This window comes from Acomys minous (assembly GCF_964271855.1).
Source record: "Acomys minous genome assembly, chromosome: 18".
In the NCBI taxonomy this organism is placed as follows: domain Eukaryota; kingdom Metazoa; phylum Chordata; class Mammalia; order Rodentia; family Muridae; genus Acomys; species Acomys minous.
The window spans coordinates 17,740,169-17,766,864 of NC_140501.1; the positions used below are offsets into that span (position 1 = coordinate 17,740,169).

The following is a 26,696-nucleotide window of genomic DNA, read 5'->3' on the forward strand; positions in this document are numbered from 1 at the left end:
TTCTCAGTATGTGATGAACAACACTAGACCCAGGTGATTCTACTGGTTGACAAGAGAGATGAACAAAGGTTCTAAGTAGCCTGTATCATCTTAAATTTGTCTAATGGGAACTAAAGTTGGACCCTTAGACAACTGTAAGCCTGAGCCTTTAAAGGCTGAGCTCTCTCCCCAGCTCCAGTTGGAAGGGAAAAGTAATGATGGGATGGGGACCAGGGCCATGAGAAACGGAGCTGAGAAGGTGGATTTGATAAAAATGCATTATATGTATGTGTGAAATATGGAAACAATTACAAACAATAAAGAAACAGCACCAGCCATCAAATAAAAACAAGTGTCCAGTGGACATAACATATTCTTTAAGTAAGTCACCTTGAATCTTGGAAGAATCAGTGCCATTTCTTTAATTTAAAAACTGTAGTCGAGATTTCAAATTCAATAATGTATACGGGGAGGGAAGGTTGTCACATCAGTACTGTGAAGCATTTCATTGTCTTCTTACATAATTACTGAAAATAAATTTCTGTAATTCTTTGTGCGTTGGAAGCTGTACATATCAAGGGCAGAAGATGACCTTGGACACCAGATATAGCTCCTTAGGCACTGTCTACTTTTGCTTTGAGATAGGGGCTCCCACCAGCCTGGGACTTACCAAATAGCCTGTGTTGGCTGGTCATGAAACCCTTGCACTGGGATTACAAATATTGGCCATCACACTCAGTTTTATCCTGTGGATCTTTATTAGTGTTGTTGATCAGGATGCAGAATCTTTTCTCTTTGACTGCTTTAAAGATTTCCTCTTAGCTCTTAATGTGACATATATAAATGTTTTTGTTTACTTTTGTAATTATCTTTCTTTTTTCTCTTAGCTTCTGGAGTCAGTGGATTGATATACTTTATTTTTTATGTTTTTGGACAATCCTCAGCTGTCATCTTTTAAAATGTTATTTCCTATTCACTTTCATTTTTCCTTCCATTGTGTGGCAGACCTCCTATTGCATGCTATAGGTAAGCAGGATTATTGTTTTATGAATTCTTTAAAATTTTTTGTTAGTTCCTTGAGAGTTGCATATACTATGTTTTGATCAAATCCACTCTCTAAATTCATATAATGTGTTTTGATAGTATTCAGCCTTTTGCCTCCAACCCTTCCCAGACCCACACCTCCATCCCTACCACCAAAATGTGTGTCCTTCTTTTAAAAAGCCTATTAAGACCAACTTGTGCTGCCTGAGTACTCTTGGGTATATGATCTTTCACTGGAGTGTGGTGCATTTACCATGCACTGTGATCAAGGAAATATGACAGCTAACTTTGTTTTTGGTTTTTCAAGACAAGTTTCTCTATGTGTAGCTTAGTAGACAAGGCTGGCCTAGAATTCACAGAGATACACCTGCCTCTGCCTCCCAAGTGCTGGGCTTAAAGGCATGCACTAGCACCTCCTGGCTGTCCCTAAAATAATTATAAAATTTCCTTATAAAATATGCCCAGAATAGGACATTAACGAAGACAGCATCTTGTGAGCAGTTTGAATCCCAGTACGATATTTTATTCCTTAATATTTGCTTAGTCACTGCTCTACTGCTGTGGAAAGATACCATGGTCAAGGCAACTCTTACAGAGAAAGCATTTAATTGGGGGATTGCTTACAGTTTCAGAGGGTTAGGCCATCATCATCATGGCAGAGACATAGCTCAAATACGGCACTGAGGAATGGCTGAGAGTTTTACATCTTGACTCACAGGCAGGCCTAAGCAGGCAGACAGAGAGGGAGTGGGGGAAGGAGGGAAAGATGTGTATGTATATATATATATATATATATATATATATATATATATATATATATATATATATATACAGATAGATAGACAGACAGGAAGACACTCAAAGCACATCGTCAGTGACACACCTCCTCCAACAAGGCCACACTTCCTTCCAAATAGTTCAACTTAGCATGGAAGTAAACATGTTAGTCTATGGGGGTCATTCTCATTCTAACCACCACCAATGCCTTCTGCTGATGAAGGAGACTTCCACTTTAATTCATCTTAAAGAAACATGTACTTATTATAATTTATTCTTAGTTGGTGTGTGAAAGTGAGCACACATATATAGTACATAATGTCTCTGAGTAAAACAAAGGATGGTGTTGTAGTAGGTTTTACCAAAGTATAGAGGTACTGGGGTTTGCTGATGTTCAAAATTGGGGTTTGCTGATGTTCAAAAAAGATAACTTTAGGCATGGTATTGCTTTTTACTTTTAGTTGTGAGCCTAGTCTTTAATGGCTGAGCCATCTCTTCAGCCTGGTATTGCTTTTTAAATAAAAAACAAAGACACAATCCATGAAGGCTATAAGTGATAAACAGGCCATTATGACGAAAAGTTCTTATTTGTAAAATAGAATGGTAAGGGACCGAGAAAAGCTGCATAGCTCAAGAAGATCTCTACAAATCCATGACTGACACTAAATATGTTTGTATAACGTAGCAGTAAGGTAAGAATGAAGCTGACTTAAAATATCAGCAGAGTAGTATTCCATAGTGTAAATGTACCACAGTTTCTTTATCCATTCTTTGACTGAGGGACATCTAGGTTGTTTCCAGATTCTGGCTATTATGAATAAGGCTGCTATGAACATAGTTGAGCAAATTTCCTTGTGTGGTGGAGCATCTTTTGGGTATATTTTAAGGAGTGGAATAGCTGGGTCTTGAAGTAGCCCTATTCTCAAATTTCTGAGAATGCATCAGATTAATTTCCAAAGTGGTTGTACAAGTTCGCACTCCCACCAGCAATGGAGGAGTGTTCCTCTTTCTCTACTTCCTTGCCAGCATGTGATGTCACTTGAGTTTTTGGTCTTAGCCATTCTGATGGGTGTAAGACGGACTCTCAGAGTCATTTTGATTTGCATTTCTCTGATGACTAAGGACATTGAGACTTTCTTTACCTGCTTCCCAGCCATTTGACATTCCTCTATTGAGAATTCTCTGTTTAGCTCTGAACTCCATTTCTTAATTGGGTTATTTGGTCTGGTGGTGTTTAATTACTTGAGTTCTTTATATATTTTGGATATTAGCTCTTTACTACTCAGCTATTAAAACCAAGGAAATCTTGAAATTTGCAGGCAAATGGATGGAACTTAGAAATGATCATCCTGAGTGAGGTAACACAGACCCAGAAAGACACACATGGTATATATTCATTTATAATTGGATACTAGGCCAACATGGATGTCCCCTGAGAGTCTTCACTCAGTGAGGGCTCGGGACAGATGCTGGGACTCACTATTGGGACTCTAGGAGAGAGTAGTGTAGAAGAATGGGGAGAGAGAAGGACCCAGAGGGTCAAGGAATCCTACAAGAAGACCATCAAGGCTGTTGGATCTGGACCCAGGGGGTCCTGCACAAACTTCTGTACCAACCAAGGACAATGCATGCAGTAAACTTAGACCACCCTATCCAGATCTAGCCAATGGACAGCTCATTCTCCATGGTTGTGGGAAGAGCAGGGACTGCCTCTGATATGAACTCTGGTGACCCCTATTTGACCACTTCCTCTTGGTGGGGAGGCCTGGTGGCACTCAAAGGAAGGGAAAGCAGGCTATCTGGATTAGATCTGATGGGCTGTGACCATATGGTGGGGGAGGAGGTCCCCTTCTGTCACAGGCCTAGGGAAGAGGAATAGGGTGAAAGAGGGAGGGAGGGAGGGGGAAATGGGAAGATAGCAGTGAGAGGATAACAATCAGGATTTAATCTGAATAAATTATTTAAAAAAATAAAAATAAATAAATGAAAAAAATATGAGCAACAGACATGGGTGGGCACTGATTACATAAAACAAACAGCAAACAGTGAGTGAGAGGATACTCAAGATAATGTTCTGCCAGAGAAACCATGAAAACATGCAGTGTGCTACACTCTACTCAGTGGCCAAAACCACCAGGGAAACTCCCAAGTGGGGATGCAGAACAACAGAAACAATTAGATCCTTTGCTTGCAGAAACATGGGATCGGAGGCACATTTGGAAGACAGTTGATAGTTTCTTTCTTACAGCATTAAACATACTTAGACTGTACAGTTCATAGGCTGCACTCCTTGATATTTACCCAAATAAGCAGAAAGGTTGCACTCATGTTAAAACTTGCACACCAACACTGATGGTAGTTTTGTTTTTGTTTACAATTGCCAAACTCGTAATGAAGAAAAAGTCCTTCAGAAAGTCAGCAGACAAATAAACCCCAGTAAAATCAGAAAATGGAATATTATCCAATGCTAAAAAAGGAAAGGAACCATAAAGTCACAAAAAGATAAGAGAGAACCTTAAATGTGTATGCCTAAGTGAAAGAGGCCAGTGTGTAGAGTTGTATTTTACATGGTTCTATGTATAGAACATTCTTTAATGGAGATGGAGCAAGATAACCCAGGGTTACTTAAGATTAGTGTACAGGGAGAAATGAACTCAGATCATAGAGGGATTTGGGTGATAAAACTAGTAGTGATGGATCCAGGCTATGTACACCTGTCTAAGCCATAGAGTGAGCCCACCAAGAGGGAACCTAGGGTAAGCTCACGTCCATGAGTGGTGACGATATGTCTGCATAGGTCCGTCAGTGGAAACAAATACAGTCCTCTGATGTAGGATGTTTTGAATCTGGGCTATATTGACATGTTAGATGTGGGAATCTCTACTTCTGGTTGATTTTCAGAGAACTCCAAACTGCTATAAAAATATATTTGAAAAAAAAAAGTACCTTGAAAGGTAGCAAATATTCAAAATTCAAGACAAAAATGAAATGGACAGTTGATACTTTAATTTACTCATAAATAATTGCTAATAATATATGAGTGCTAAGATTCTAAAAGTCTCAGCTTATGAGCAATAGTGTGGTAGCCGTTTTCAAAATCAGCAAAGAATCAGATAATCAAGTTTTGCTTGAAGAAAAAGACAATATGTTATCTGCAATATGGTACTGGAGGCATGAGTACCCAAGCCTTGGGTTGCCAGATGAAGTCACTGGATTGTACCCATAGCAAGGCTGACTAGGCTACCAAGGAGAGGTTCTGTAGCCAGATGGCCCCGTTCATCTTTTCTCTCCTTCACTATACGTGGAACAAATTCTTAAACCTCCCTTTGCATGTCCTCAAAGAGAAGGATGATTCCTCTGGGCTGGTTGTTCTGAGCAATGAACCTAGAAGCCTCTCTGAACGGACAAACACAGGGACAGTCATCCCATAATATACTTTCCAGTGAGCACAATATCCTATGTGATGAATTTTCAAACCCATTTATTTGAGGGGACTGTATTTTGCAGCCAGGAAAAGTAATATTGATCGCTTTAGAGAGAGAGGTTTTACAAATGTTAAGTGCTCAATCTCAAAGAATCGTAAAGTCAGAGGGTGTGGATTGTTGAAACAGCCCAAAGAAGAAGCCATAGTCTCCTTGAAAGACTAAGACATGTAAGTCTTTGCCAATGGGATGTTTGATAAGGGTGGACACACGCACTATGACGTTAGGCTCAAAAGAAGATTGAAAGTGAACTTTGCCTCAAATATGTGACATTACAAGAACTTGCCATTTCAAATGGTGACATAATTTGTGACAAATCTTTTGGTTTTTGTGAATACCAAAATATAATATTTTATAATATCTGTATTTAGTAGTGTGTATTATATTAAACATATGTTCTTAAATTTTCCATCTTAGTTATTGTGTTTCTTTATGCTAAGTATGGATTCTTTTCCCTGGAAAAGAATGGTCACATGTTTTTTTTTTTTTATTAAACACAACAAATGCAAACACCCCAAACCTTCTCCAGCCACAGACAGCTAAGTTCAGTGTTTGGCCTCATACTCGGCTTAATACCATCTTACTGTGAACAGCCCATCTTTGCTCTTTCTCCTTTCAATAATGCGGTGTAAGTGGCTAAGCCCCTGGAGCTGATTCCATCACAAAGGGATTATCCCAGTCCCATCCTAAGAATTAAATCTACAGACACAGGCAGGCAGCTGGGCTTCCTGCATCAACTTGATATCAGTTCTTCGCTACATGCGTTAGCTCAGTCCGGGCCCACTGTATAGAACTGTGAGCATTCTGGCTGTAGTCTTTAGGCCCTGCCCTTAAAATATCAAAATTCTTCTGTGAGATTTAAGTTCTCTGCACTGAAGTTAAGTTCATAGCAACTGGGAGTGTACAGGGACACTGAAGGCAGCTGGGGCAGGGTGGGGTATCTGTGCCTTCTGAAGACTGAAGACTGAGTGGGTTCTTGGCAAAGGCCCTGAAGTGTTGTCTGTGATCACTCAACACTGATGCCCTTCCTCCGTGCAGCTCCTTACGAATGCTTCCCTTTATGCTAATGTCCTTGCTTATGAGAGACTGGACTCTATTTAGAATCAGAACTGTAGTAAGCAATATCATTGTTCTTATTTCTGTTTCCTGGTTGTCTTATAAGCTTTTGAACTAGAACTCATTTACAGTAGTTTTTGCTTTTGGAGATACAAGACCAGAGCAGAATGTTTTCAGGCAACCTGATTTTATCCTATCAAGCTTTACTATCTACATGTGGTTTACATATTTGCATGTTGATATTAGAAGTCACTTTTAATGCGTTTTGTTACCATCTACGATTAGTCTGAGATTCTGATGTTCTGTCCGTCTCATGCCTTGCCAAGACGCTGCATAAATGTCTTTCTGTCGTTTTCAGCCCTGGGACTTCCTGTGAAAGCCCTTGTCAAATGGGATTACATATCCCAAGAGGCTACATTTGAAACACCTTCCCCAAGTAACACAGTTTGATGGTACCTGTGATGTGCCTGGCAGGTAGACACAAATCTCATTTCAATTGAACTTTGTTTAGGCTCTGGATTCAGGATGTTACCCAGTTTGACTTTAACACAATCATTCCAATTAGCCCAGCCCTAGAAGCCAGGACCTGATGGATATTGGGTGAGAAATAAACTAAATAGTGTTGGAACAATAATAATGTGATCATTAGCCTTAGGGTTCTGGAATAAATTTAAATAGTCTAAGTAAAGAGGTTTAGATAAAAGCGGTACACAGTTTTTATATCACTGATAAGCAAAAAAATCAGTGTTGATGGATATATGAGGACAATGAGATTTTCCTGGGTCTGAAAATCTATCAGATGTTTAGGGAATCCTAAAGCAACTTTATTTCTCCTATCAAAAGTGGGGTGGGGGGGCACTGATGGCTTCATTTAGATTTTCTCAGAATTTAACCAGCTCAGACAATGAACAGAAGAGTTAAAATTTCACCTTAAATGGCTTGAAGATGCTAAAATTTATTTGTGGCTATGATGTCAAAGACGTCTTGCAAAAGAAATACAAACGTGTACTGTAATGGGAACAATCTCTTACCAATAACGTTGAGTGCAGGTTGTCTGCCATTTCCCAGAATTCCTTTACTGTGTCTGATGTGTAAGGGATGGTCTTCAATTAGCTGTGCTATGCTTCCTCTTGCTTGGTAAGCATTTTTGGTCAAACAAGGAATGGCAGAGTCCCACAATTAGATCAAAAGATCAATCCTAATGCACCATTTTCTCCTCACCCTCCTGCTGTAATAAAGTGGCTGCAGTTCTCCAGGGGACAACTCAAAATCCTAGGACTGATATTTCTAAATTAGCTGACTCTCTGACCTTGCTGGTAATTGCGTTAGTTTATCAATGTTCAACACAATTTATTACTCTCCAATATGTACCAAAGTGTTTATCTCTCAACACTAACAATATTAAAAAATCCAAACTATCTATTGCAGGACAAAGAGGCATCCTTTCATTAGGGAAAACATAAATGAATGGGAAATGTCACATGACCTGACTTTGCACAGAAGAGGGGCCACTTGAGACAGAGGACAGCTGCCTTCTGTTACGATTTAGCAACATTATGTTACCAAAATCTGGAAGAAGAGAAATTAAGTTTTGTTTCTCTGTGTGTGTGTGTGTGTGTGTGTGTGTGTGTGTGTGTGTGTGTGTGTGTTACAGGAATAACGTGCCATTTTCTGCAATATTGCAGTAATGGCCTCATTCCAAGAGGAAGAAATAGCACCCATAAACCTTACCAAAGTATTAGAAGGCAATATAGCTATGATGGCATCTCACTTTGATTTTAAGCATCATGCACTTTGTTCTGGGGGAAAGATGTTAAGGTCATGAGTCCTATTTTGGGATGTAGAAAATCAACATCCCTTTTCTTCCTCGTACCTGGATCATTTTTATTATGCCATTTAAGCTTTGTGCTTAATTCTGGTGGTAGACAAGCTGTGACGGAACTCAGTTTCTGTTACATTAACGAAGGGCAATGTGCCAGTGAAGTTCTCTTTCGTACATGTCTGGATTTGTTTTGTTTTTTTTTTTTTAATAGGAAGTTTAGAAAACTGCCTTCCCTCTAGTGCTGGGGAATTCTGCTTCCTCTCAGAGGATACAGCAGCATTGATGTCTCTGGTACACCCTCAGCCTCTTGTATACCCACCTTCCCACTAAGCAGCAGCCCTGTGATGCTCAGTGGTACAGAAGGAGCTTCCGGGCAGCCCAGACTCAGGCAACACTGGTCCTAAGGCTCACAGGCCATGGCTATCTTCATCTGACAGCCTTAGTGTTTTAGAGTGACAGATCATTTTATTGCTTATTATTGTCATACTTTATTAGCAATCCCAAGGCTAATAGTCTTTCAGAGGCAGATATATTTTAATTTATTTCCTTTTTTTGGTAATTCACTTTATTGCAAAAATAAAATTTCTTTAGTATATATGGACCTGTTTTTGGAAACCATTTTTCTAACTGCATGGAAATCCTTTAGCTTTAAAAAACCTCTGACTTCTTTTTGTTGTTGTTGAAAATCATTTTTTAGTACAATGTATTCTGATTAGGATTTTCCTCCCCCCTAGCTCCCCCAAATCCTTCCCACTTCCCCACCCTTCTCCAAAATCCACATCCTTTTTTCCTCTTTCTCATTAGAATATAGGCATCTATAACAACAGCAACAACAGTAACATAAAATAAAACCAAACAAATCAGACTAGGACAGAACAAATAAACTGAAGAAAATGAACCAAAAAAAAAAAAAGCCCAATAAAGCTTTTCTGATGATGACTGGAAAAGGCATTCATCTACTAGTATAGCACAATATCATTAGGAATTATTTTATTGATAATTTTTTAATTAAAAAAAACAGCAGTGGTTGGTTTTACCCTAAGTCTCTGGGACATATAATCTCTGGGTCTTCGTCTGGTATGGCTTCATCTCATAGAGTGAGCCTTAGGTCAAATCAGACATTCGCTGGCTGTGCCCACAAGTATTGTGTCTGTCACTATTGTCCTGGCATATTTTGAAAGCAAGATACACTGTAAACCAATACACTATGAATGTAACATGAATATAATTCCTGATTATTCTGTGGTTCTTCTTGCTATATGTAGTTTATTTTATATATGTTTAATAATATAAATGTATATGTAAACAAAAGAAATAAATAATGAAAAATTTAAAAAAAAGCCCAAGAAACACATATAGATACAGAGATGCACATATTTGCTTACAGAGAAATCCTATAAAAGCACAAAATTGAAAACCATAATGTATATGCACAAAAACAAAACCCCAAGCCCTGACAAAACCTTATGACATGAAAACCTCCAAAGCCGCCGTTGAGTCTGTTGTGTTTTAGCATCTGCTGTTAGTCATGGAGCCGGTCCTTAAGAGTAGTTTGTATTCCCAGTGAGACTCTGTTGGAGAAAACTAATTTTTCCTTTGCATGTGGGTACCGATAGCCTCCAACTTCTTAATCACATCTCAGGGTCTCACTGTTATTTAACGTATATCAACATTGCCAGCTCAAGTGAAGAGACCAGAAGTCTGTCCACTTTGGGTATTGTTCACCTGAATTACACACTTGAATGGCTACTATAGACTCAGACCAGCACTTTCTTTATAGTTAAGAGTCGTCTATGATTATTTTTATGTGCATGGTATGGATGCATGCATGTAGAACCCAAAAGACAGATTTCAGGGCTCAGTTTCTCTATATGTTCCATGGCTCAAACTGCAGGCACTAGGCTTTCAAGGCAAGCTCCCTGAACCACGGCGCCATCTCTGTGGCTCATAGATTAAACTTCTTGAGTCCCATGAGGAGTTATATTGTGTTTCATCCATTTTACACACTCATTGCATCCTCTTACTAGAAAATGCAATAAATGAAAAATTGCCCCTTTAAAAAATTCTTACTCAGATGCTTCATTTTATTTTCTTCTTGATTTAAAAAGTAATTAATTTGTTTAATTTAAAGTGTGTGTGTATACGTGTGAGTGTGTACATGCACATGCGCATGCACTGTAGCCTGTGAGTGGAGATCAGAGGACAACTTGCCAGAATCTGTTCTTTCTTTCTACCTGTGGGTCTCCAGGAACAAACAGACTCTCATGCTTGGTAGCAAGTGCCTTTATTTGCTGAGCCATCTCACCAGCCCCTTATTTGATTTTTAATAAATAATCATATTATTTTTATTCAGACAATAACAAAAAGTACCTTAATTTTGTTCAATAACATAATTGTGTTTTTGAAAATAAGAATTATTTTGTAAATATGGAAAGCCTTTGCCATTCTATTCAAATTTTGATAAAAAATACCTTAGACTGATTAATTTCTTTTTACTTTTTATTTTATTTATTTATTTTTTAATTTGTTCACTTTATATCCCAATTTTAGCTCCCTCCATCATCCCCTTCACCACCTCCTCCTCCCCCCCTAGTCCTCAAAAAGGGGGAGCTTTCCTCCTCTAACATCTGACCTCAGCCTATCAAGTCTCATCTGGACTGTCTGTATCCTCTTGCTCCATGGCCTGGCAAGGCCACCCCACTAGGGGAAAATGATCTACTAGTGGGTGCCAGAGTCCATGTCAAAAGTAGTCCCTATTCCCTATATTATGGGACCCATAAGGGTCTAAGTCCTCACCATGTATGGTCCTTGGTTGGTGCATCAGTCTCTGTAGCACCCCTCTCCTCTGCCTGGATTTGTTGGCTCTATTGGTCTCCTTGTGGAGCTACTGACGCCTCTAGATCCTTCTATTCAGCCAGCTCTTCCATAAAACTCCCTGAGCTCCACCCCAAAGTTTGGCTGTGTGTCTCAGCATCTGCTTTGATCTCCTGCTGGGTGGAGTCTTTCAGAGGACCTCTATGGTAGGCTCCCTTCCTGTTCCTTCTCTTCAACTGCTTCCATTGTCTATTCTATTTGTCCTTCTGAATGAGAATTAAGCATCCTCCCTTGTGTCCTCCTTTTTATTTAGCATCTTTAGGTCTGTGTATTGTAGTGTGATTATCCTGTATTTTGTGGCTAATATCTGTTTATAAGTGAGTATATACCATGTATGTCTTTCTGGGTCTGGGTTACCTCACTCAGGATGATTTTTTTCTAGTTCCATCCGTTTTGCCTACAAATTTCAAGATCTCCTTGTTTTTAATAGCTGAGTAACATTCCACTGTGTAAATTTACCAGTTTCTTTATCCATTCTTCAGTTGAGGGATGTTTAGGTTGTTTCTAGATTCTGGCTATTATAAAGCTGCTATAAACATAATTGAACAAGTGTCCTTGTTGTATGGTGGGACATCTTTTGTGTATATGCCCAGGAGTGGTATAGCTTGGTCTTGAGGTAGAACTATTCCTAATTTTCTGAGAAAGCACCAGATTGATTTCCGAAGTGGTTGTACAAGTTTGCACTCCCACCAGCAATGGAGGAGTATTGCCCGTTCTCCACATCCTCGACAGCATGTGCTGTTACTTGATTGAACTTAGGCATTCTGATGGGTGTAAGACGCAATATCAGAGTCATTTTGATTTGCATTTCCCTGATGACTAAGAATGCTGAATATTCTTTAAGCATTATATTAATGGGTTTCCATATATTGAACCACACCTGTATGCCTGGGATAAAGACTACTTGGTCATGGTGAATGATACTTTTCATGTGTTCTTGGATTTGGTTTGTGAATATTTTATTGAGTATTATTGCATCAATGCTCATAAGGGAAATTGGTCTGAAATTCTCTTTCTTTGTTGAATCTTTGTGTTGTTTAGGTATCAAGGTGGTTGTGCCCTTACTGAACAAGTTTGGTAGTTTTTTTCTGTTTCTATTTTGTGGAATAGTTTGAAGAGAATTGGTATTAGCTCTTCTCTGAAGGTCTAGTAGAGTTTTGTGCTGAAACCATCTGTCCCTGGGATTTTCTTTTTGCTTGGGAGACTTTTGATGACTGCTTCCATTTCCACAGGAGATATACAAGTATTTAATTCATTTACCTGATATTGATTCAAATTTGTAATCAGAATTTTCTCTTAAGTTCTAGAGGCTGGGAAGGCAAAGGTAAAGGAACCAGTGTATCTATTATGTGGTGAGAGTAAACACAGCGGTGATGTTTTCTAAGACATCCTCATATGTGGAAAGGGTGCATGAACTCTTGAATGGCTCCTTTCCTTCTTTATAAGGAGGCTGATCTTATCCACAAGGAAGACCTTTGTGATTGGTGCTGTCTCGAGTTTCTGTCTTTGGGTACCTCTGCCTTGGCAATTCTGCTTCAACATATGAGCTTTGAGGGATGCACATGTGTAGACTACAGCAACTATGGGGGGGGGAGAAAAGATGATGAAAGCAATCACTGGCTGATGCTCTGTGCCACCAGGACCTGAATGCTTTTTACATTCTCCAAAAACTGCTTTAATTTGTCATGTGCTGCTCTTGGTACCGATGATGTGAAGATAATAGTATGGAAACTGAATGATGCGATGGAGCCCTTTAACAGGATGCCCTACTTAGTAGGACTATAGTGTACACAGGGTGTTACAAGAACACGTGAGAGCACTTGTCTGTCATGGTGAGAGGAGGCCATTGGCACATGTGATGCTAAAGGGAGGCTCTTTCATCTAATTGGGCCTCCTCATTTCACAGCCCTCCCCACACAACACATCTCTTCCTTCTTCTTCTTCTTCTTCTTTTTTTTTTTTTGTTCATTAAAAAAATAATATGACATGGCATAGGCATGCATGCCTTTAGTCTCAGCACGCAGGCAGATCTCTGAGTTTGAGATGGGTTTCAGGCCAGCCAAGGCTAAATAGTGTCTTGTCTCAAAACAAAAACCAAAACAACACAAAAGAGATAAGTACGTAGAAAAATAAACATATATAACATGAATGTAGAAGTTGTCCACAGGGACAAAGGGCACTAAGGGGATTGGAGAGAGGCAAGAGAGTAGAAAATAAGAATGGTTGGGCTGGAAGATGCAACCCAGTGGGACAAGGGTCCCAAAAGCATGCAAAAGCCTAGAAGCATCCCTGCCCCCTCTGTTAGGAGTCTCAATAAAACACCAAGTTACACAACCATAACACGTATGTAGAGGGCCTAGGCCAGACCCAGGCAGGTGCACTGGTTGCCATTTCAGGCTCTGTAAGCCCCTGTGAGTCCAGCTTTGTTGATTCTCTGGGTTTTCTTATAGTGCCCTTGCCCCTTCTGGCTCCTATGATCCTTCCTCCCCCTCTGGCACAGGATTCCCCAAGTCCCACGGAATACTTCACATCTGGTCTCTACATCTGTTTCCACCAGTTGCTGGATGAAGCCCCACTGATGGTGATAATGACAGGCTCCTGTCTACAAGTATAACAGAATACCATTGGGAATCACTTCATTTACCACCCTCCCCCCAACCCCCCACGGCCCTTAATATGGGGGGAGGGGCCTAGTCTTATTGCAGCCTAATATACTATGTTTGGTTGATATGCTTGGCAGACCTGCCCTTTTCTGAAGGAAAACAGAGGGGTGGGTATGGAGAGGGCAGATGGCAGGGGGTGGGTGGGGCGGGGCGAGGGACTGGGAGAATAAATTAATAAAAAAAACCAAACCAAAAGTCCCAAACAAACAAACAAACAAAAAAGAGTTGGAACATGCTTAATGTGTATGCTTATAAAATGTCCTTATGCAGCACAGTACCGTGCATGAATGTGCACCACAAAAACTAATTTTAAGGCAGAGCCTCATGTAGCCCAGGCTAGCCTTGACCCCACCAAGTAGCTGAGGAGGACCTTGGACTTTTGATTCTTTGTTATCCACCCCCCAGGTGGTGGTATTTTAGGTGAGCACCATCACACCTGATTTGTATGGTGATGGGCTCTAAAGGAAGGCTTCATGCTAGGTAAGCTCTCTCCCAACTAAGCCACATCCTCAGGCACAGGCTGAAGGTTTTTAGATCTTAACTCTATCTGTTAGGATTTCCCTATACATCCTTTTCTAAGGCTGACTCATTGAACAGATAGATAGGTCATATCTCGGAGAAAGCCTTCTTATTTTAGTGGTTAATTCCACTTTAATACCTTTTGGGCTTCTGACTATGAGAAACCACTGTTTCCTTTGCTCAGAGTACATGTTTATACACTGATCTGAAACTGAAGTTGCCCTACATTTCTTTATGTCTCCTGCATAATTTAGTAAAATGCCCTGTGCAGAGTAGGCACTAACTTAATAGCCAGTTGATTGAATAATTACTCCACATATAAACACCTTTGTAGTATATTACCTGACAAGTGTCTATTTCAATATGACTGCAGCTATGACCTTCCTGGAGTTCATTAGCAAATGAAAAGTATGCTCATTTCCATGGAAGGAAATGAGAATATAAAAAAATGTCGTTCTATTTGTAGTGCCATTACTGTCTTATTATTTGATTAAGAACAAATTCTTAACCTTTTAATGTTACCGGTTACCTATGGCTCTGATGTCCAGGGCTACTGCAATGCCAAAATTGCGCGGAGGATATGACACTGCCCTAGTTGAAGGGCTACAACCAGGCCACAAATGAGGGTGCTCACTGGCCAGAATCAGTCAGTGGTAGGCCGGGGACAATGTCTTCAGAAGCACAGAAAGAAGCAAAGGAGAGGTCAGTCTCACAAGACGAAGCCAGTGTAGCTGCAAAGAGGAGCCTCCTCTTTAGAACCCCACCAACCCCTTTCGTTCCACACTCACTGGTACCTTCTCTCTTCTGCAATGCCTGGGGTAGGATGACAAATGCCTGTCCATCTTGTTCCTAGGGAAGAAAAACAACAGAATCAAGTAGATGGAAGTGACAAACAACAACAACAACAACAACAACAACAACAACAAAATGTTTACTAAATCTTCGAAGGTTCTGTGTAGTCATTTACTTGATAAGGCTTTACTAGCCTCTGTGCCAGGCACCGTGATTGGTATTAATGGTTTGAAAGGAGAAAAAAAATAACTCTGTCTTTAAAAAACATTCTGGGGGTGGGGTGGTGGCTGGTAAGAGGACTCTCAGGGAGTCCAAGGTGGACAGAACATTACAGGGAGGAGGGCAAAGCAGGAAAAGCATAAAGAAGCCCTTCCATGTGTGAGGGTTTATTCCTGGCTAGCTGGAGAGCCAAGAGCTACTGCAGGAGTGAAAAGTGAAGGAGAGTAGAAAGGGAAGTAATGGCCGAACCCTGGAAACCCTTGAGGCCGAGATAGTGCTTCTAACACCCACAGGCAATGGAGAAGCACCAAAGATTTTAAAGCTGGAAACTCCTAAGGTCAGATCTGGGTGGTGGAAAGCAAGGCAGACGTGGAAAGTAAGTAGCTAGTGCGCATATAGGAGAGATGGGAGAAAGGATGGAGACCCATTGGCTCTGGCTGTCAGCTGGATACGGAGGTCCACGCACGAGTAGAGAATCCACGTCATTCCAGCTGCTCAGTGATTGCTTTGAGTTGGAGTAAAAAAAGCTGTATTGTTGGTAGTGACCCAGTTTCCCTTTCTTCTGATTGCCAGCTCACCCTGAGGTTTTATGGCCTTTCCGCGCTGAGGTGCGTCTCTCACCAGTGTCCTCCTCTACTTGCTCCATTGATGCTGAAATCCTTCCTTTTCCATTTACAATTTATATCATGACCCTCCCGCATTTGTGCCTAATGTGTTACGCTGCCTCATAATGTGGTCCTCACCTGATCCTAATTCTCTCTAATAATTCTTCTTCTTCTTCTTCCCTCGAGGAAAGTACATCCATTTTTTGGTTTCAAACACTCATCACCTTTTGTAAATATTGAGGCACCAATGCAATTTAATTTTAAAAATAATGTTTTTCTATTTCTCCTTCTGTCGATAAATTACGTTTGCCGTCTTTTAAAAGCTGTATTGTCTCATAATTTTCTCCTGTGCTCTTCTTGTTTCAGTTTGTTGCTCCCCAGAGGATGCAGGAATATATATTGATATAATGAACAATGTGGAAAAAAAAAAGACAAGAACTCAGGGTCATATTCACATTCTATAGTGTTTGCCAGTGATCTATTCGAAAAGAGGGCTTATATTTCAGTCCTGATGAATCAAATATTTAAGAAACATTCTTAAAGTAGAGAAATATACATGGAAAAAATCACTACTGACCCTGAGAGGCCACCTTGAGAGACTCGAGCCATGGATGATTTAACTTCAATTTTAGCCCCGCTTCTTCCACCAAGGGTTATCATGGTGAACATTGCTCATGAGGGTTCTGGGAGTATAAACGGGGGTCAGAGATCAAAAAACACAAAATATAATATTAGATAAAATATTAGCAGCCCCCGAAATATTCACAAAGTCATACATTATGTTGGAGCTCCTATATTCCACATAGGGAAAATAAAAACGGGAAATTACATGAGCCACTTTCTTTTTTATTACAGAAATTAAAGGTCTAATTTAGAATTGTGAATTTATGTAAATAGCCATTAATGCAACTTTATTAGTTCAGGTACTCAGGGTATGAACATATAAATAGGATGGGAGTTTTATAGAGTCTGTAGTGGTAGTTAGTAATTCTGATATATATTAGAGTTTTTTTCAACACTACAAGGCTGCTGTGAATAGGCCTTCAAGTTATTACGCATCCATGACAGTTACTTAGGCCCCTACACAGATGTAGCCGACGGGCAGCTCAGGCTTCATGTGGTCTGAGTAATGGAAGCAGGGCTGACTCTGACATGGACTCTGTTGCCAGCTTTTCAATCACTCCCTGCTGGTGGGACTGCCTCTCCAGGCCACAGGGGAAGAGGACACCCAGTCCTTATGCGACTTGACTTGATAAGCTGAGGTGGATGCGTAGGGGGATTTCATTTCTGAGGAACAGGGGAGGGAGATGGGGGAGAAGGAAAGGAGGAAGGGGGGGACTGGGAGAGGTGGAGGGATGGGGCTATGACCAGAATGTAAAGTGAATAAACAAATTTTTAAAAAGGAAAAAAAAAAAAAAAGAGAAAGTTACTTAATAAGTCCTTTTCATTTCTGTCCACCATAGGCTGGTCAGTGAAGATACTGATGAAATTAACAAAGACGTTGGTGCTAACTGTAAGTTCTTTGTATCTTGCAAGAATTTTGGCGCCTTCTACCAAATGTTTTGGGGCACTTAAATTTCTTTTTTATTTTTTTATTTTTTTTTACTCTATTAATTTATTCTTGTTACATCTCAATGGTTATCCCATCCCTTGTATCCTCCCATTCTTCTCTCCCTCCCATTTCCCCCTTATTCCCCTCCCCTATGACTGTTCCTGAGGGGGATTACCTCCCCCTGTATATGTTCATAGGGTATCAAGTCTCTTCTTGGTAACCTGCTGTCCTTCCTCTGAGTGCCACCAGGTCTCCCTCTCCAGGGGACATGGTCAAAGTTGAGGCACCAGAGTATGTGAGAAAGTAATATCCCACTCTCCACTCTACTGTGGAGAGTGTTCTGTCCATTGTCTAGATCTGGGTAGGGGTTTAAGGTTTACCGCCTGTATTGTTCTTGGCTGGTGCCTTAGTTTGAGCGGGACCCCTGTGCCCAAATCTGCCTATCATAATGTTCTACTTGTAGGCTTCTAGGACCCTCTGGATCCTTCTACTTTACCATTCTCCCATGCTTCTCTCATCTAGAGTCCCACTAGAATGTCCTCCCCTCTGTCTCAGTTTCCTGGTAGGGGCACTTAAATTTCTTATACCTTCCCACAATTTAAGCATACCTTCCCTCATTTCATAGCAGGGAAACAGATTTATAGTAAGAAGAAAACACTTGTTCAAGCTTACATAACACAAAGTGGGTGTATTTGCACCAGCTCAAATAAGGCTATTTTTCCATTTGTCATACAGGTACAGAGAGCAGTAGGCAGATGATTTAACTTATAGTAAGAAAGAAAGTAGCTTCCTTCTTTTTTTATTTCCTCCATTATGCATGTTCACAAAGAATTCTGGTGATAACTTTGCATAGTTTCCTTGTTATTGTTGGTTTTGTTTGGTCTGTCCTTTGAGACAGGGTCTCATGTTGCCCAGCCTGGCCTCGCCTTCTGTACAGAGCTGAAGGTGATCTGCTACCTCCACCTGCGCTGGTATAACAGGCATGTGACACTCTTCCTAGCTGGCGGCATAGCTTATCTTTAGTGTGACTGGACAGGATAAATGAACTTTATACGTATCTATTCAAGTCTTGAACCAAAGAGGCTCATTGTTCTCTCACTTCCACACTTCCCCTGAGAGGACGCGAGGATCTGTGCTGGTAAATGTAGGGAACCACACCGATCCTGACCTGACCAGCCTGAAGAGTTGAGTCATTCCATTTCTTTGTCTGGCCTTTATGCTTTCCTTCAAAAAAAATTGAGAAATACATATGTCTTTTTAAAAATTTTATTTTATTAATTTATTCATATTACATCTCAATGGTTATCCCATCCCTTGTATCCTCCCATTCCTCCCTCCCTCCCATTGTCCCTTTACTCCTCTCCCCTATGACTGTGAAATACTATGTCTTAAAATGATGTAAACACAGTACTTTTTATGAAATTGTTAAAAGAAGAATAATAAAATAAATGTTAAAAGTGCAAATACACACATACATGTTAGGTCCTCCTGTGGGGTGTAAATCTAAGGTAGAGGAACACTGAAGCACTCACATTCTTACCAACCTAACTAGGTGCCAGTATGTTGACACCCTGCTTCCCCCCCTTCCCCCCTCCCCCCCCCCCCCCCCCCGACCGCCCAGTGCCCTTTTCCTGGAAACTATCTCTTTCTCCCTTTTCCTTACTCTGGCAGATTACCATTGCCTGAAGTTTGTGTTTAACCTCCCCTTGATTTTCTTCCACACTTTATCAGCTGTGAAATTGCCTTTCTGCATTATTGCATCAATTAATTTGGGTTGATCTGGGGATCAAATCCAGGGCCTCTAGCCTGCTGAATGTGCCCTCTGCCACTGAACTGCACCTGCAGACCAACCTTGTCACTTCAGTTTTGAGTTCCGCAAGAATGACGAATGGGTAGTATGTCAGCAACTTAAATCATCAGCACCGGACTCTGACTCACTCAAGACTTAGCAGTTAGTAGTAGGGTTAGCCACATTTTAATCCATAGCAGAAATAAAACCTATAGCATGTATTTTCAGGGGCTATTAGGGAACAAGATCAGGTTGCATTATGGTCAAGTCTCGAGTTCAGCATATATCTGCCTCTGACGCACATTTGCTGAAGAACCAACTGTTGGGGGTTGGCTGGGCTGAAAGAGTACGCATGTGCAAGGCAAGCACCACGCCTCCTCTGTGAGAGCTGCTGTGCAATACAGATCACAACAGCACAGCTTTCAGTAAGACAAAGTGTTGCCTCAGCTTCTACACAAAGCCTGACAATGCCACCTATGGGAAGTACAGCTTATGTGAGTACTAGAGAGCAAGCATAGGCTGACGGTGGTCTTCTGAGACATCCACATCTTACAATTATGCCTCTTCAGCCATGAACATGATTGTAACTAAACATTTTTTCAGAAATATTTTTTATGTGACTTTTTCTATAGATGTTCACATTTTAATTCCAAAAGTAAGACTACTAATAGAATTCAGTGGGAAGGTGTGATAGTGTAGCCGACAGGTTTGAGTGGATGCCAAGTAGCTTGACAGTAGCTACAAGGGAACATGTTTACAAATACTTTTAAGTTACGGTAGTTAAAATACTGGAAGATAAACTGGACATAGTGACATGCACCTTTAATCCTAGCACTCAGGGAGGGAGAGGCAAGTGGATCTCTGTAAGTTCAAGGAAAGCCTAGTCTACCAAGAGAGTTCAGGACAGCCAAGGCCACACAGAGGAACCCTGTCTCAAAAAACAAGCCAACAAAAAATACTGGAAGATAAAATTATAATAACATTAAGATTGCTGAAATAAGAGTTGATTGATTATAATCATTCATTAAGCAATAATTGAGCACCTAGTGTATCCAGTGTTCTACAGGCTTTAAAATGTATATGCGGTCTGGAAAGAATGCATGTGATAGAGTCTTAGGGTTTTATTTCTGTGAAGAGACACCATGACCAAGGCAAGACTAAGCAGTACAGGCGGTAAACTTTAAATCCCTACCCAGATCTAGCCAATGGTCAGAACACTCTCCACAGTAGAGTGGAGAGTGGGATATGACTTTCTCACATACTCTGGTGCCTCAACTTTGACCATGTCCCCTGGAGGGGGAGACCTGGTGGCACTCAGAGGAAGGACAGCAGGTTACCAAGAAGAGACTTGATACCCTATGAACATATACAGGGGGAGGTAATCCCCCTCAGGAACAGTCATAGGGGAGGGGAATAAGGGGAAAATGGGAGGGAGGGAAGAATGGGAGGATACAAGGGATGGGATAACCATTGAGATGTAACAAGAATAAATTAATAAAAAAAATTAAAAAAAAAGAAAAGAAAACATTTACTTGGGGCTGGCTTGCAGTTTTGGAGGTTTAGTTCATTATCATCCTGGCAAGAAGCACAGCAGCCTGCAGGCAGACATGATGCTGATGAAGAAGTTGAGAGTTCTATATCCTGATGAATAGGCAGCAGAAGATGACCGTGTCACGGGACATGGCTTGAGCATAAAATAGAACTCAACGCCAGCCCCCACAGTGACTCAGTTTCTCCAGCAAGGCCATACCTCCTGACAGTGCCAACTCCCCATGGGCCAAGCGTTCAAACACTTGAGTCTCTGGGGGGGCCAAACCTATTCAAACCACCACACATTGTGATCTCATAATGGATCCAAGGTTGCAAATTAATTCCTATGTAGAAACCTGTCAGATAAATTAATAAACTCTCACGGTGTATCACAGCTAGAGTTGTGACAGTTAGGAAAGAAGAAAATGAAAGAAAAGAGAAGAAAAAAAGAGGGGAAAGAGAGAATGCAAGAAAGATGCAGATCCTGGCCCCATGGAATTACCACTGGGATGAACAGACATGAATAAAAAAATCATACAAATATAAGTCTAGTATCAGCTGTGATAAGTGGTGAACCAGAGAGGCCCTGGGTAAGACTCCAGCACTGTGCTTGGTCGTCAGAGTCAGGGTGGGTTGAGGGGACTCTCACCTCACAGAAAGGTTTAACTTGATCCCTTCTGGTAAAGTCATGGAGAGAGAAAGAGAGGCTTTTAGACACTTCCCTTTTATTTTTTATTTTTATTTTTTTAATACATTTTTATTAATTTATACATATTACATCTCAGTTGTTAGCCCATCCCATGTATCCTCCCATCCCTCCCTTCCTCCCACTTCCCCCCCCTACTCCCCTCCCCTATGTCTGTGTCTGAGGGGGATCTCCTCCCCCTGAATATGCTCATACGGTATCAAGTCTCTCCTTGGTGACCTATTATCTTTCCTCTGAGTGCCACCAGGCATCTCCATCCAAGGGACATGATCAAATATGGGGCACCAGAGTTTGTGTGAGAGTTAGATCTTCTTCTCCACTCAACAGTGGAGAATGTCCATCGGCTAGTCCGGGTAGGGGTTCAAGGTTTTTACTGCCTATTTTTTCCTTGGCTGTTGCCACAGTTTGCGGAGGACCCCAGGGCCCAGACTCGCCTGTAGTTTTCCAGGACCCACTGGATCCTTCCATTTCCTCTTTCTCCCAGGCTTCTCACACCTAAAGTTTCAATAGGATGTCCTCCCCTCTTACCCATTATTCTGGTAGGTACAGTTTTTCATGGGGACGTACACCTTGGGCTAGTGTCTCGATATAAGTGAGTATATACCATTTAGCTCTTTTTGCTTCTGTGTGAACTCACTCATTATGACAATTTCTAGTTCAATCCATTTGTCCACAAATTTTGGAAATTCTTTGTTTTTAATAGCTGAGTAGTATTCCATAGTGTAAATGTACCACAGTTTCTTTATCCATTCTTCTGTTGAGGGACACGTAGGTTGTTTCCAAGTTCTGGCTATTATGAATAAGGCAGCTATGAACATGGTTGAGCATATGTCCCTGTTGTGTGGTAGTACATCCTCTGGGTATATTCCAAGGAGTGGAATAGCTGGGTCTTGAGGAAGCCCTATTCCCATTTTTCTGAGAAAGCACCAGATAGCTTTCCAAAGTGGTTGTACTAGTTTGCATTCCCACCAGCAATGCAGGAGTGTTCCTCTTTCTCCACACCCTCGCCAGCATGAGGTGTCAGTTGAGTTATTGATCTTAGCCATTCTGATGGGTGTAAGATGGAATCTCAGTGTCGTTTTGATTTGCATTTCTCTGATGACTAAGGAGGTCGAGCATTTCTTTAAGTGTTTCTCAGCCATTTGATATTCCTCTGTTGAGAATTCTCTGTTTAGCTCTGCGCCCCATTTCTCTATTGGGTTATTTGGTTTGGTGGTGTTTAATTTCTTAAGTTCTTTATATATTTTGGATATTAGACCTTTGTCAGATGAAGAGTCGGTGATGATCTTTTCCCAGTCTGTAGGCTGTCGCTTTGTTCTCTTGACAGTGTCACCAGCCTTACAGAAGCTTCTCAGCCTCATGAGGTCCCATTTATTAATTGTTGATGTTAAGGCCTGGGCTGTTGGTGTTCTGTTCAGGAAGTTGTCTCCTGTGCCTATGAGTTCCAGACTCTTCCCCACTTTTTCCTCTAACTGGGTTAATGTCTGTGGTTTTAAGTTGAGGTCTTTAATCCACTTGGACTTGAGTTTTGTGCATGGTGACAAATAGGGGTCTAATTGCATTTTTCTACATGTAGACATCCAGTTAGACCAGCACCATTTGTTGAAGATGCTGTCGTTTTTCCATTGAATGGATTTGGCTTCTTTGTCGAAAATCAGGTGAGCAAATGTGTGTGGATTCATCTCTGGGTCTTCAGTTCGATTCCATTGATCCACTAGCCTATTGCTGTGCCAGTACCATGCTGTTTTAATTACTGTTGCTCTATAGTACAACTTGAGATCAGGTATGGAGATTCCTCCAGCGGATCTTTTATTGTAAAGGATTGTTTTTGCTATTCTGGGCTTTTTGTTTCTCCATATGAAGTTGAGAATTGTTCTTTCAATATCTTCAAAATATTTAGTAGGTATTCTGATAGGGATTGCATTGAATCTGTAAATTGCTTTTGGTAAGATGGCCATTTTTACTATGTTGATTCTTCCAATCCACGAACATGGTAGATCCCGCCATCTTCTGATGTCATTTTCAATCTCTTTCTTCAGAGGTTTAAAGTTTTTTTCAAATAAATCCTTCACTTGCTTGGTTAGGGTTATTCCTAGATATTTTATATTGCTTGTGGCTATCGTGAAGGGAGTAATTTTTCTAATTTCTTCCTCTGCCTGTTTGTCATTTGTATATAGGAAAGCTACTGACTTTTTTGAGTTTATTTTGTATCCTGCCAATTTGCTGAAGGTGTTTATCAGCTGTAGGAGTTCTCTGGTGGAATTTTGGGGGTCACTTATATACACTATCATATCATCTGCAAATAGGGATAATTTTACTTCTTCCTTTCCCATTTGGATCCCCTTGATCTCCTTTTGATGTCTTATTGCTCTGGCTAGAACTTCAAGAACTATATTAAAGAGGTATGGGGAAAGTGGGCAGCCTTGTCTGGTCCCTGATTTTAGAGGGATTTCCTTGAGTATCTCTCCATTTAATTTAATGTTGGCTATTGGTTTGCTATATATAGCCTTTATTGTGTTTAGAAAAGTGCCTTGTATTCCCGATCTCTCCAGAACTTTAAACATAAATGGGTGTTGGATTTTGTCAAATGCTTTTTCTGCATCTAAAGAGATGATCATATGGTTTTTCTCTTTCAGTTTGTTTATATGGTGGATTACATTGATGGATTTCCGTATGTTAAACCATCCCTGCATTCCTGGAATGAAGCCTACCTGGTCATGGTGAATGATGTCTTTGATATGCTGTTGTATTCGCTTTGCGAGTATTTTGTTGAGTATTTTTGCATCAATGTTCATAAGAGAAATTGGTCTGAAATTCTCTTTTTTTGTTGGGTCTTTGTGGGGTTTAGGTATCAATGTGACTGTGGCCTCATAAAAGGAGTTTGGTAATATTCCATCCATTTCTATTTTTCGGAATAGCTTGAATAGTATCGGTATTAGCTCCTCTTTGAAGGACTGGTAGAATTCTGCGCTGAAACCATCTGGCCCTGGGCTTTTTTTGGTTGGAAGACTATCAATGGTTGCTTCTATTTCTATAGGCGAAATAGGGCTATTTAATTTGTTTATCTGGTCTTGGTTCAATTTTGGTAAATGGAATCGGTCGAGAAATTTGTCCATTTCCCTTAAATTTTCAAATTTTGTGGCATAAATGTCTTTGAAGTAGGTCCTTACGATTCTTTGTATTTCTTCGGTGTCTGTTGTTATGTCTCCCTTTTCATTTCTGATTTTGTTAATTTGGATAGCTTTTCTTTGTCTTTTAGTTAGATTGGCTAACGGTTTGTCTATCTTGTTAATTTTCTCAAAGAACCAGCTCTTGGTTTTGTTGATTCTTTGGATTGTTGTCTTTGTTTCTAATTTATTGATTTCAGCCCTGAGTTTGATTATTTCCAGGCGTCTACTCCTCTTGGGTGTTTCTGCTTCTTTTTTTTCTAGGGCTTCCAGATGTGTTGTTAGGTTGTTTATGTGGGATGACTCCATTTTCTTTTTAAAGGCACTTAGTGCTATAAATTTTCCTCTTAGCACTGCTTTCAATGTGTCCCACAAATTTGGGTATGTTGTTCCATCATTTTCATTGAATTTCAGGAAGTCTTTTATTTCTTCCCTTATTTCTTCCGTGACCCATGTGTCATTAAGTAGAAAGTTGTTTAGTTTCCACGTGTTGGTATGCTTTTTGTTATTTCTATTGTTGTTGAAGTGACACTTCCCTTTTAAAACCGTTATTTTTCCTTCCTGAGAAAAACAGACTGTTAATATAAACAGAATTAAACTTGCATTTATTTCCACGGGGAGAATGCCTTGCTTTCATTGATCTAGGAAATGTGAAAATCCAAACTTTGTGCTTTTGTAACTTCCGTGCTTTTAATTTTTGTGGAATAAGCCCTTTGTTATGCTCTGGGCTCTGAGGGGGCAGGAATTAAGTCTTGGGCTTAGATTTTTGTTTTTGTTTTTGAATGTGACAAAAAGAAACAGTCCCAGCATCCAGCTAGCATGAGTCTTTACCACCTGAGGCAGGGAAGACCGAGGACGCTGAGGAAGGGTGCAAATGGCCTGCCACAGCTGTAGAATCCAGGTGGTCAGAGCAAGGGTTGGCAGTAAATAAAGATAAGAGGGAGGGACAGGTTTTAGGGACTCAAGATGTCACCAAGGAAGTGGATGGCCCGGAGTAATTCTCCTTCAGTTCTGGGACCTTTGTTTTTCTGTTACTTAGCTCCATACATGGCACAGTGCATTTCAAGAAAAAAGATGTCCAGAAAACCTGTGTGCTGAATGAATGAGCATACAATTTTTAAATAGCTTGACACCACACACACACACACACACACACACACACACACACTTGCATACACACACATAAGAAAGCAAGTGGGAGAGAACAAAGTTGTCAGGGCAGAGGTGGATAGGGAGGTCATACTATCCAACTTGGCTATAAGCTTCCTTGCAGTATATACATTGTCTTATTTTGGTGTTTTTATTACTGTTCCAGAATTGCTGCCCTTCCTTCGTAGGGAACATGATGCCTTGCAGACCTCGAAAACTAAGCCTAGTCCCTGGAGTGGAGGGAGTAGTCTCACCTCATGAGTTGGCGTGATTTTCTGATGGTCTGGGGGAAGTGGCACTGTGTGTAGGTACAGCACGCCCAGGTTATTTTTAAGGCAACAGGAACGTGGGGCAAGGCTGCTGACAGGGAGAGATGTAAAGCATCTGCCCTTCTTTTGGTTTTGGTAGAAGTAATGCCTTAGCTCCATTGCGTCCATCTTTGATGCATGATCACTGGGTTTTAATTACTAGTAGTTGTTACACAGTGGCGCCATTAGATGAAGCTTCATGTGTGCACTGAGACATCATGGCTACATCAAGCCAATGGCTTTTTATTCTTTGAGAGTATTCAAATTGCACTACAGCCTCATATATAGTGCATTAATCAAATCTGAAAAACATTGTAATAAATCAAAAGGCAAATGGCAGAAATAATGCAATTGTGGAAAAGAGGAAGAGAATTACTGCTCATTCAAAAGATTATAACACGTTTTGGAGCCCATTAGTTTGCACTTTTCTTTTGAGAGAATTTTGATGTGTAGATCGGTGCTTAACAAATGTAGGTACTCAGTAAATATTTGCTGACTGGATAAATGAATGTGTTATGAGTTTTCAGGCAGTGCTGATACTCATTTTGTGACTTTGTAAAAAGTAATTGTAATTACTTCCTTGCAGTAAAAATGGATTTATGAAAATGAATGCCCCAGTTTTGAAACTCTTCTAGGGAAATCTGTGGCTTACTTAAAGCCACG

At 40.5% G+C, this 26,696-nt stretch overlaps 1 long non-coding RNA gene across 1 annotated transcript; it reads left to right on the forward strand.

Annotated features, from left to right (window-relative positions):
- The first annotated feature begins 897 nt into the window (after positions 1 to 897).
- On the forward strand, positions 898 to 15,128 carry LOC311589204. Its single transcript, XR_014776444.1, has 3 exons — positions 898 to 1,005; positions 12,336 to 12,358; positions 15,070 to 15,128. It is a non-coding gene; the product is annotated as an uncharacterized lncRNA (long non-coding RNA).
- Positions 15,129 to 26,696: the final 11,568 nt, after the last annotated feature.